This window comes from Stomoxys calcitrans, chromosome 2 (genome assembly GCF_963082655.1).
Source record: "Stomoxys calcitrans chromosome 2, idStoCalc2.1, whole genome shotgun sequence".
Lineage (NCBI taxonomy): Eukaryota > Metazoa > Arthropoda > Insecta > Diptera > Muscidae > Stomoxys > Stomoxys calcitrans.
Genome location: NC_081553.1, coordinates 86,181,988 through 86,195,348, shown reverse-complemented (window position 1 = coordinate 86,195,348; position 13,361 = coordinate 86,181,988). Strand labels below are relative to the sequence as shown.

Below are 13,361 nucleotides of genomic sequence, written 5' to 3'. Positions count from 1 at the left end.
TTTACTTCCCTTCTTCAAATCCAAAGAATGTCAAGAAATGCTACCATTATATATTCCATGACAGCCAGAGAACCTTCTATATAGCCGACTAGGTCGTGAAAGGCTGTTTCAGTGGACTTGCCTTTACTAGGAGATCTTTGCCCTATGATATGTTTCTATCAACCTCTCAAGAGTCTTCAGCATTAAGGATGACAAACTAATAGGGCGAAAATCTGTCGCCTTCGTGTGGTAGGGTTTTCCTGCTTTCGGAATGAAAATTACCTTCGTGTCCCTCCATCCCACAGGTATATATGACATTCTGATACAAGCAGAGCATATCTCCCTAGGCCAGGGAACCAGTCTATCAGACACAGATTGTAATTCAACAGGTGATACATCATCAGGACCTAGCGAATTAAAGGAGTAGAAACTTCTTATCGCCCAAAGGATTTTCGGCTCCGACACTATTTCCCTAATTGCCTCCAACGAATTCATACCAGTGACAATCTCTTCTGGCGCCACGTTGTCCGTTGGAGAATTTCCCGGGAAATGTGTATCAACGAGTAGTTCTAGTGTTTCCTCACTAGACATTGTCCATACATTCTCTGACTTCTGAATATACCCCACCGTAATAGGTCTTGAGGACAGAATCTTCCTTAGCTTAGAGGCCTCAGATGTATCCTCCACGGAACTGCAGAATTCTACCCAAGATTTGTTCTGAGCCTTTCTCAGCTCGTCCTTATATTTTCTTAGCTCAGCCTTATAGATGTCCCAATCGTGTGGTGTTCTTGTGGCTTTTGCTCTGTTGAATAGTTTTCTGCATTCCTTCCTTAGACCTACAAGCTCTGAGGTCCACCATGGACGCTGTGTGCCCCTTGGCTTGGCACTAGGGCATGCTGACACAAGCGAGTCATTCAATTCATTCTTCGTGATCCGTTTGACTACTATGTCTATATCCTCCGTAGTTTCCACTTCCTTTTCTGGTCTTGAAGGGACAGACGTGCTGAGTTTGTGCCGAAATTTATCCCAATCCGCCTTTCTTCTGTTTAGCCGAGGGACCACTTCTGCAGTATTTTCTCCAAGGCTGAAACTAATATAACGATGATCAGAGAAGCTGTGGTTATCCAACACTTCCCAGTCGCATATTCTTGAAGTTATATTTTCCGATACAAAGGTAATATATCCTGTTCCTGGTAATAAAGTTCGGTTTATCCCCTTTATTACAAATCGTCATATTGAAACTTATAATACATTAAATAAACAGCTCACCCCTTTCATTGAATCCGAACTTCACCATATCTGGTGATGTGCATTAACATCACTTCCTACAATGAGGCTCTTCTTCCCTACAGCAGCTGCTTCAACCAGCGACTTAAGGTTTGAAGGCGGCATCTCTGAATCGTGTGCCATATATTGGGAAGCCAGCCAGTAATGAGACTTGTTCATTTCAAGGCTGGCTACTACTAAATTGTCAGTGCTTAGCGACGGATGAAGAAAAACATTTAGACTACTCATTGCAAGAATACATGCTCTGTGTCTCCCATTCCTCGTACCCATGAGAAGTTTAAATTCCGAAATTGTTAGTCCACAAACCATTCCTCCACATACCCATGGTTCCTGGATAAGAAGCACGTCAAATCCCTCTGACCTCAGGAGGACCTTTAGTGCTGCCGAAACGGCTTTACAATGGTGGAGATTTATCTGCAGAAACCCGACCATAGTAAGTATAAAGAACTTCCACCACTGTTACGTTAGCCTCGTCTTCTGATTCCGCCAGGAGTTCATTCTTACAAGACTCGTTAGATCTTGTCATGATGAGCTTCCCTACGCATCCAGGGACAGCTGAGAAAGCTGTTGAACCACTCTTCCTCAGGACACTGGACACTTGCCGATCTTGCCGATATTGACGGATCTAGACCATATTAAGGTCTGACGTCTGAAGGCTTAAAAAAACTCACTGTTTCAAATTTCAGCGAAATCGGGTTATAAATGTAGCTTTTATGGGCTCAAGACTCTTAATCGGCAGATCGCTCTATATGGCAGCTATATCTGAATATAGACCGATCTGAACCATATTTCAACTAGATATTGGTAGGGGCGCCCCGGTAGTCGAGTTGGTAGCGTGCTTGGATTACCAGTGCAGGGGTCGATTCCCGCCAGAAGCCTTGGTCTGTCTGGTCTTAAAAAAACTCACTGTTTCAAATTTCAGCGAAATCGGGTTATAAATGTAGCTTTTATGGGCTCAAGACCCTTAATCGGCAGATCGCTCTATATGGCAGCTATATCTGAATATAGACCGATCTGAACCATATTTCAACTAGATATTGGTAGGGGCGCCCCGGTAGTCGAGTTGGTAGCGTGCTTGGATTACCAGTGCAGGGGTCGATTCCCGCCAGAAGCCTTGGCCTGTCTGGTCTTAAAAAAACTCACTGTTTCAAATTTCAGCGAAATCGGGTTATAAATGTAGCTTTTATGGGCTCAAGACCCTTAATCGGCAGATCGCTCTATATGACAGCTATATCTGAATATAGACCGATCTGAACCATATTTCAACTAGATATTGGTAGGGGCGCCCCGGTAGTCGAGTTGGTAGCGTGCTTGGATTACCAGTGCAGGGGTCGATTCCTGCTACTGTGGTATCACAATGGACTTGAAATTGTCTAAATGAGTCTGTAAAGGACTTCCACTCTTACCTTACCCAACCTAACCTAGATATCTGGAGGCTTAAATGAAATCACTATTTAAAATTTGAGCGAAATCGGATAATAATTGTGTATATTTCTATGGGCTTAAGACCCTCAATCGGCAGATCGGTCTATATAGCAGCTACATCTAAATATTGTCTCAGCTGAACCAAGTTTAAGTCGGATGTCGGGAGGCTTTAAACAACTCACTGTTTCTAATTTCATTGAAATGGGGTAATTAATGCACCTGTTACGGGCTTAAGACCCTAAACCGGCATATCGGTCTAATGGCTGCTATATATGTAAACATGGTCCGATATGAACCATATTCGGTTTGAATATCGGGGCCCCTTCCTGTTTCAAATTTCAGCGTAATCGGTCAAAAAATGCGGCTTTTACGGGCGTAAGACCCTAAATTGCCAGGTCGGTCTATATGGCAGCTATATCCAAATATAGTTCGATTTGGCCCATTCAAGAACTTAACCTGCGTATAGATGAAATACGTGTATGTGCAAAATTTAAACTCAATATCTCAATGTTTAAAGACTGTAGCGTGATTACAACTCATAGACACACAGACAGACACAAGGACATCGTTAAATAGTTTTAGAATTTTACGACGATCATAAATATATATACTTTGTAGGGTCGGAAATGGAATGACTAATTAAATATACAAACAACATTTTCAAAAACGGCAAAATGAGGCAACTCTTGTCCCATATAGCTGCAACGGGGCCATTGACAAAATTTGGAGATTTAAACCGCGTTTCATACACTCTATTTTATGGTTGTCAGACCTTTAATGCTATAGGGTGTTGTGGTCTGCTGGACGATGTACCTGCTTTTTAATTTCCAGCCGGATCCAAAGTGTGGCTTGTTTATATTCATAGCCCCACTTAATAGAAGTAAAATTTTGACGAATTTTTCTTTAGAAATAGAATTTTGAAAAAAATTTATAAGTACAAAATTTTAGCAAAATTTTCCATAGCAATAAATGTAAACAAGTTTTTTGAATGACTTTTTCTAATAGAAAAACACCACCTCCAAAATTTCAGGCAAATCGAGTAAAAATTGCGCCCTCCAGAGGCTCAAAAGTCGGTTTATATGGGAAGTCGGTTTATTTGGCAGCTATATCAGGTTATATACCGATTAAGACCATACTTGGAACAGTTGTTGGAAGTCATACCAAAACGGCATATGCAAAATTGGATAAGAATTGCGCCCCCTAGAAGCCCAAGAAGTCTAATCGGAAGATCGGTTTATATGGCGCCTATATCAGGATATGAACTGATTAGACCATACCTGAGACAGTTGTTGGAAATCAAAATAAAAAACTGCATGCAAATTTCGGCCAAATCGGATAAGAATAGCGCCCTTTAGAAGATCAAGAAGTCAAGACCCAAGATCAGTTTATATGGCAGCTATATCGGTTCATCAAACGATTTCAACCATACTTAGTTGTTGGAAGCCATAATGATACATGTTATGAAAAATTTCCGCCAAATCCGATAGGAATTACGCCCTCTAGAGGTTAAAGAAGTCTAATCAGGTTATGGACTAATTTAGAGTATACTTGGCACAGTTGTTGGGAATCATACTAAAAACACACTTCATGTAAAATTTTAGCTAAATCCGATATCAATTGTGACCTCTAGAAGATGAAGAAGTCAAGACCCAAGATCAGTTTATATGGCAGCTATATCGGTTCATCAATCGATTTCAACCATACTTAGTTGTTGGAAGCCATAATGAAACATGTCATGCAAAATTTCAGCCAAATCCGATAGGAATTACGCCCTCTAGAGGCTCAAGAATTATAATCAGGTTTTGGACTAATTTACAGTATACTTGGCACAGTTGTTGGGAATCATACTAGAACACTTCATGCAAAATTATAGCCAAATCCGATATGAATTGTGGCCTCTAGAAGATCAAAAAGACAAGACCCAAGGTCGGTTTATATGACAACTATATCAGGTTATGAACCCATTTCAACCATACTTAGTACAGTTGTCGGAAGTGATACCAAAACGCTACGTGCAAAATTTCAGTCAGATCGGATAAGAATTGCGCCCTCAAGATGCTGAAAAAGTCCAGATCCAAGATCGGTTTATATGGAAGCTATATCAAAATATGAGCTGATGTGGCCCATTTACAATCCCAACCAACCTACACTAATAAGAAGTATTTGTGCAAAATTTCAAGAGCCTAGCTTTACTCCTTCGAAAGTTAGCGTGCTTTCGATAGACGGACGGACGGACATGGCTAGATCGACTTAAAATGTCATGATAATCAAGAATATATATACCTTATGGGGTCTTAGAGGGTATAAAAATAATAAGATTTGGGATTGCAAATGGGCCATATCGGTTAAGATTTGGATATAGTTCCGATATAAACCGATCCCCGGATTTAACTTCTTGAGCCCCTAGAAGCCTCAATTAGCATCCGATTTGGCTGAAATTTGGGACAAAGACTTAACTTATGACTTCCAAACAACAAACTTCCAAAGAACAAAGACTTGTGTAATGAGTTCCAACTTCCATGTCAAGTATGATCCGAATCGGTTTATAAACAGATATAGCTACCATATAAACCAATCTTCGGATTTGACTTCTTGACCCCTTAGAAGTCTACATTTGCATCCATGCTTAGTATCATCCGAATCGGCTTATAAACAGATATAGGTCCCATATAAACCAATTTCCGGAGTTGACTTCTTGAGCTCTTAGAAGTCTAAATTTGTATCCGATTTGACTGTAATTTGGGACAAAGACTTAACTTATGACTTCCAACACCCATGCCAAGTATGATCCGAATCGGTTTAAAACAGATATAGCCCCCATATAAACCGATCCGCGGATTTGATTTATGGAGCCCTTAGAAGCCTCAATCTTTACCTAATTTGGCTGAAATTGGAACAAGGACTTGAGTTATGACTTCCAACATCCATACCAAACATGATCCGAATCGGTCTTTAAGCAGATGTAACCCCCATATAAACCGATCCCCGGATTTAACTTCTTGAGCCCCTAGAAGCTTCAATTTTCATCCAATTTAGCTGAAATTTCGAACAAAGACTTGTGTTATGAGTTCCAACATCCATGCCAAGTATGATCCGAATCGATCTATAAACAGATATAGTCCCCATATAAACCGATCCCCGGATTTGACTTCTTGAGCCCTTAGAAGCCTCAATCTTCACCTGATTTGGCTGAAATTGGAACAAGGACTTGAGTTATGACTTCCAACATCCATACCAAACATGATCCGAATCGGTCTATAAGCAGATGTAACCCCCATATAAACCGATCCCCGGATTTGACTTCTTCATCCCTTAGAAGCCTTAATTTTCACCTGATTTGGCTGAAATTTAGCCCAAACCCTTGGCATTCATGCCAAGTTTTATCTAAATCGGTCAATTTGATGATACCTCTTAAGTACCGATATCCCGATATGGGAACATTTTAGCGGAATACATGTTGGTGGGGACCCAAGCACGCTTTTGTTTGTTTTTCAAAACAATTTTTGCAACCTGGAATTGCATGGGAAATTTCGTTGAAATTTAAATTTGTATGCCCCAAATTTAAGTAAACTATAGTTTTTTTCCAATTATTATTATTTTAAATTGAGTAATTTTCAAATTTAATGTTTCCTAGTAAGTGTTAAAAAAATATGTATACCTTCATATTTCCGGTATTGGAGAATGCCTTTCATTTCACAGCATAATTCGATGATTGAGTGAAAACTAAAAAAAAACTCACCCCGCCCCTCACTTCTAAAAATAACTCACATTGTGATCTATGCTGTAACTGCTGTTCAAATGACTAAACTTGAAATTGGTATAGGAAGAAAAGAAGGCGTTTCTACGCTCTGCTAAACATTGTAAGAGATTTTCAATGAGATAAGCTCTTAGTTCAACAAAACGCCACAATGACATGGCATAAAAGCAGCATTGTAGCTCAGAGACAAGAAATAGTAATAGGTAATAACAGCAACATGTCAATATACTGACTGTCCCCTTATATATGTATTGCTTACGCCTAGAGCGCAAGCAATGTACTGATCTAGAAATGCACTTTTAAAAACAAAATAAAAGTGAACTTGTATCAAATCAAGTTTACCTACCTACTTACATAGCGAACATTCATTTATTGGTGTCTCAACATGACTTTTGCAATTTTAGTTTACGCTGAATGTGCAAAAATTTAAATCTGTAGCGGATATTTGAATTTCAATATGGAAAAAAGTGGGCAAATTACTAACAATTTGTGTTTTTTGTTTTGGTTTGGTGGTCGCCATTCACACTTTGGCTAATAGTTGCATAACTTTTGGAGAAAAAAAGCAAAAACTGTTACAAATTAATCAGTCTTACATTTCAGTAGCTCTTTTTTTCATTACCTATGATATGACTGACTTATGATAAATTGTTCACATGGCAATGTGAGGCTTTCAACGTCACTGCGGATATCCATTAAAAGGGGACCAATTGGCTAAAGGAAACAAATTGTGTAATTCGTTAATTTAGCAGGCCTAAATTGCTTAACGAAAATATTTAAACGATCTGTTTTGTATGGTAACTTGATTAGATTTAAGAATGCACGGGTTTCTTGAGAGCCAGAGTTTGATTGATTGAATTCAGAATTTGTCTCAAATAATAATGCAATGTGTACATAAGTTTTGATAATTATACCCATGATGGGGGTATATTCATTTAGTCATTCTGTTTGCAACACATCGAAATATCCATTTCCGACCCTATGAAGTATATATATTCTTGATCACCGTAAAAATCTAAGACGATCTAGCCATGTCCGTCTGTCTGTCTGTTGAAATTACACTTTAAAAATAGAGATATTGAGCTGAAACTTTGCACAGATTCTTTTTTTTTTGTCCATAAGCAGATTAAGTTCGAAGATGGGCTATATCGGATGGGCTATATAGCCCCATATAGACCGATCCATCGATTTAGAGTCTTAGGCACATTTACTATCCGATTTTGCAGAAATATGGGACAGTGAGTTGTGTTAGACGAGTCGATATCCTTCTTCAATTTGGCTCAGATCGGTCCAGATTTGGATATAGCTGCCATATAGACCGATCTCTCGATTTAAGGTCTTGGGCCCATAAAAGGCGCATTTATTGCCCGATTTTGCCAAAATTTGGGACAGAGAGTTGTGTTAGGCCCTTCGACATCGTTCCTAAATTTGGCTTAGGTCGGTCCAGATTTAGATATAGCTGCCATATTGATTGATCTCTCGTTTTAAGGTCTTGCGCCCATAAAAGGTGCATTTATTGTCCGATTTTTCCAAAATTTGGGAAAGTGAGTAAGGTTGGACCTCACAACATCCTTCTTCAATATGGCCCAGATCGGTCCAGATTTGCATATAGCTGCTATATAGACCGATCTCTCGTTTAAAGGTTTCGGGCCCCTAAAAGGCGCACTTATTGTCGGATTTCGCCGAAATTTGGGACGGTGAGTTGTGTTAGGCCCTTCGACATCTTTCTTCAATTTGGCCCAGATCAGTTCAGATTTGGATTTGGCTGCCAAAAAGGTTTAGGACTCATAAAAGGCGCATATATTGTCCGATGTCGCCGAAATTTGGGACAGTGAGTTAGGTTAGGCCCCTGGACATCTTTCTGTAATTTGGCCCAGATCGGTCCAGATTTGCATATAGCTGCCATATAGACCGATCTCTCGATTTAAGGTTTTGGGCCCATAAAAGGTGTATTTATTGTCCGATGTCGCCAAAATTTGGGACAGTGAGTTAGGTTAAGCCCCTCGACATATATCTGCTATTCGGCTTAGAGCGGTCCAGATTTGGATATAGTTGTCATATAGATCGATCTCTCGATTTAAGGTTTTGGGCCCATAAAAGGCGTATTTATTGTCCGATTTCGTCGAAATTTGGGACAGTGACAACCTTCGACAACCCTCTGCAATTAGGCTCAGATCAGTTCCGATTTGGATATAGCTGCCATATAGACCGATTTCTCGATTTTAAGTCTTGACTCCATAAAAGTCGCATATATAATCCGATTTCGCTGAAATTTGACACTGACTTATGATAAGTTTTTCGACATCCTTGTCGTATATGCTTCAGATCGGTCTATATTTGGCTATGGCTACCAAAAAGAACAATATTTGGTTCTTCAAAATTGAACAATGTCTTGTCTACTTAGACCACTCAATATCCGTGTCGAATTTGGTCCAAATCGGACCATATTTCAATATAGCTGCTATAGAGGCATAAATATTTATTTTTCCCCGGATTATGACGAAAAGGTGGTTTACATATATACCCGAGGTGGCGGGTATCCAAAGCCCTGCCGAACTTAACGCCTTTCTACTTTTTTTTTTACTTGAATAAAATTTACAAATTATCTAAGCAACATGGAAATTTCGAGTGTTTTTGGCTATGTTTTAGTGGCAGTCTGGAATCGGACTCAATTGACATTTTAGTAAATTCCGGCTCCTACCGGATTACTTCAAAGTGCCTAATAACTTATGAATGTTCACATCCGCACAGCAAGGACAGTTCTAATTCTGGCAAGCTCGTCTACTGTACAATTCCCCTAGCATATCTTTGTGGCCCGGCACTCAAAATTGATGATTTTTGATCTGCGCCCTTCAGGGAGGTTTTTGAATACATATGTTATGACCAATAGCAAGCAAGTAAAAGCGTATTAAGTTCGGCCAGGCCGAATCTTTGGATCCCTCCACCATGGATTCTGCTAAAAATTTATACAAACTAAATTTAGTTGAAGGGCGTAATTTCATTCTATACCATGTTCTGTCAAACCAACAAAAATTAAAGCTTCTAGGAACCAAATAAGGATAATCGAGAGACCGGTTTATGTGGGAGCTATATCATATTATAGACCGATTTGAACCGAACTTGCCACAAAATTGGGTCTAGTAAGGGATCAAGAAGTCAGATCTGAAGATCAGTTTATATGGGAGCTATATAAGGTTATAAACCGATTTGAACCGTACTTGGCATAGTTGTTGGAAGTCATAACAGAACAACGCTTGCCAAATTTCAGCCAAATCGGACAAAATTTGCGGCTAGTAAGGGCTCAAGAAGTCAAATCGGGAGATCGATTTATATAGGAGCTATACCAGGTTATAGACCGATTCGGACCGTACTTGGCACAGTTGTTGGAAGTCATAACAAAACACTATGTTCAAAATTGTAGCTAAATTGATCAAAAATGCGGGTTGTAAGGGCTAAAGAAATCAAATCAAGAGATCAGTTTATATGGGAGCTACATCAGGTTATAGACCGATTTACAACGTACTCGACGCAGTTGTTAGATTTCATAGGAGAACACATGCAAAATACATAAAAATTTTAGCCAAATCGTATAAAAATTGCGCCTTCCAGAGCTTCAAGAAGTCAAATCGGGAGATCGGTTTATAGGGGAGCTATATCAGGTTCTTGACCGATTTAAATTATATTTGGGTTCTTCACTGATTTGAACTGTATATGGCACAGTTATCAAGAAATAACATCGATAGATCGGTTTATATGGGAGCTATATCCAAATCTGAACCAATATGGCTTTTTACGTGTTCGAACGCTACCGTAATTTCATGGTTAGATCGAATCAGAACGTCGAGACGATCCAGAATATATATACTTTATGGGGTCGCTAGTATACCCCCATCCTATGGTGGTGGGTATAAAAAATTCAGTGTGAACATAGGTCATCAAGGCTTTCGTTGGCCAAAGCTTTGAGTTGATTCCAAGATATATGGATGGATTCCAACAATCTTTTCATACAGCGGATCCATGTGTTTCTCAGGCGTCCCCTTCTCCAATGTTCTTGCGGGTTCTAGCCATTAGGTGTAGCATTAAAGTCATCCCCGGTGCGACTGTGATGCACAAACAAGCCATCCTTTGGAGATGTATAAGTATTGAAAAGTGGGAGGACTTTTAAATCGCCGTGCATTAGACCACATTACCATAAGGCATCAAAGGGCTGACAACTGCAGTTGTTGTTGTTCGGGTCCATCGGGTCATTCCGGTATGTACAACCGGCTGCCATGGGATTGTCACAACTGCAGTATGCAGTCAGTGCATGACACGCTTTAAAACTTCCAACCTTTGTCTCTTCACATTACAAAATGTTGGATGGTATTTTGCACTTTTAGTAAATGGAACATTTCCTTCCCAAGGAGACAGCTGCCGCTGTGGGTAACTTGTATCTCCTGCTGAAAAGGACAACCTCCACTAGCATCTTGAAACATATCTCTAAGATTGCCATGAAACTCCCCATTAAATCGGTTTTCTCCCAGAGTCAATAGTATAATGTTAATAGCTATATTCCAAAGTAGGGCATAGAGTACTCTTCCTTGGGGTGTCCCTCTGCAGACAAATATTTGAAGTTCAACAGATTCCAAGTTTACCAGATGCATCTTTTAGTAGGTTATGTTAGGTTGAAAATAGGGTGCTGATATTAATCTACCCCATGCCAATATGGACAACACCTAAACCAGCAATCGGTTTGTTGTGGGCTCTAAATACTAAAAGGTAACCTCGAAAAAGAAAATGTAGGTCAGGAATTCCGTTTTGCTTACAAAATCCCCTATTGTTTTCCATACTACGCCCCTTAGTTAGTTTATGTCTAGTATTGTGTCCCCACCTAAGTGCCAGTGTCTGTTAGCCCCTAAAGCCGGGTAATGACATAGGAAACGCTCCAACGTCTCATCGTCTTCTCCACATGCCCCACACATATTATCACTTGCCGCACCGATTGTGCATAAGTAAGCTCGTAGTCCTATGTGTCTTGTTATGATACCGAAAGTTATACTGACCTCCTGCTTTCGTCCTTTCCGTAATAGCCTCGTATTCTCACAATCCAGATCTCCCCATAGGATTTTTCACAGTGTTACATGCGCGTTCGTAGCCCACGCCTTTAACTTGGACTGCGTCGACCCGAAAAGCTTAGGGTTAACTAAGTTTGTTGACGGCAGTTCTCTGGCCTTCACTACCAAATGGTCTGCTTTTCTTTCCCCCTATGGCCCGGCACCCAAGGACCTTGCTCACATGTGGAGCAAATACAACTACTACTTATCAAGTTGATCTGTCACCCTAAATTGATCATCATAACATTTGTAGACGATCCAGCCACGTTGGGGATTGTTTACGGACAAAATTGGTCCACTTTTAGATAAGGCTTCCATACAAATCGACTTCCCCAAGATTTTTTAAACCCCGAGAAAGCTCAATGTTCATTCGTTTTGTCTGATATTTTGCACAATGAATCCCGCTATCACCTTCAACATCCGTCCCTAGTATAGTTCGAATCGGTGCAAAACCCAATATAGCTCTCTTATAAACCGACCTCCCGATTTTATTTCTTGAGCTTATAAAGAGAGCAATTCTCAACCAACTGGGTTGAAAACTTGTAACATCTAAACTCCCATAACAACCAAAACTTTTACTTGTTCGTTTTATCGTTTCTGCTGTATTGCAATCGGTCCTATGGACCGCAACGAGCTTGCTCGCCTACAAGAGCTTGATGAGTATCGCCAACTCCACATGAAAATGTGGCTACCACAACAACTCCTCCTTGGGATAAGTAGAAAAATATTTGGATACTTAACAACGATTTACAACGATCAGTCAAAAGCTCACCAATTCCCATACAACGTCCTCATACAGAGCGGTTTTGTAGATTATCCACTAGGATGGTGTAATGAATGCAACCTTATCATACAGACCGAGTTAAATCGTTGGTAGACGCAGATGACGATACTATCCATGATATTCGCTCTGCATACTACACAGGATCCCCTGTCTTCAACTGGAACAACCAAATTTCTGAGAATGAATCATTCTCTAAACTACCAGTAATGAAGATTTTACAGCAATTATCTTAATACTTTGGTAGGGACTATGTTCATATACACTTTACTCTTCTGAGGTCTTTATATGTATATATGTCCATATGTACTTCTCGGCCGCAATTCAATTTAGCCAATAATGTAGTAATGTTTGCCTTATACTCAAAGCATTGTCGGGAAATTATAATAAAGCTGGAATATATCATTGGGCACAAGTGGGAGTGCTTTAGAAAGTGGTTGTAAGACGAACCTATGCTCCTATTGAATGGGAAACAAACCCAGAAATTAAATAATCAAATGTCATGGCGGGACACCCCATACATTTGCTACAAACAGAATTGCTAGAAAAATATGTACATGGACCACCCTGGGGACGCTGAACATAGTTATACATGCAATTTCTAATTAAAACCTGTCTATTGAACAATGCATAATAGTAGTATGCTGCATATTCAATAGTCATTACATACCTTTTACTATGTAGGACAGCTTTGGAATAGAGCAGCACCTGAAAATAAACATGTTATAATAATTATATTCAAGTAAAAATAGAAACAAATAACAATAACTAACTTTGCACTGTTGTTAAAAAGCATTTTGACTTGATAACGTTTAAAATCAACTAAACTAACTGAACAGCCCTGTGGTATGTTCAGTGTATGCAATACAATGTTTATCTTAAGCACAAACATACAGGAAGACACACCTATTCAAATGAAATAAAGCAGGCAGACAAAAAATGCAAATTTTTCTGAAAATGTAATTATAAAAACTTAAAAAACTAAAAATTTTGCAAATCGCTTCTAGGGCTTTTAGAGGTTTATTCTTTTCTTTTTTTAATA

At 39.5% G+C, this 13,361-nt stretch overlaps 1 protein-coding gene across 3 annotated transcripts in view; it reads right to left on the bottom strand.

The window, feature by feature from the left end:
- The window catches only part of LOC106082180 (peroxidase), a 135,254-nt gene that overhangs the window by 49,904 nt on the left and 71,989 nt on the right, over positions 1-13,361 (bottom strand). For 2 of the 3 annotated variants that reach the window (XM_059362553.1, XM_013244543.2), the window contains one exon: positions 12,990-13,027. The gene's annotated coding sequence lies outside the window, so the exon portion shown is untranslated. Of the gene's footprint in view, positions 1-12,989; positions 13,028-13,092; positions 13,141-13,361 lie in introns of those variants that run through there. The other variant, XM_013244544.2, reaches the window with a different exon arrangement.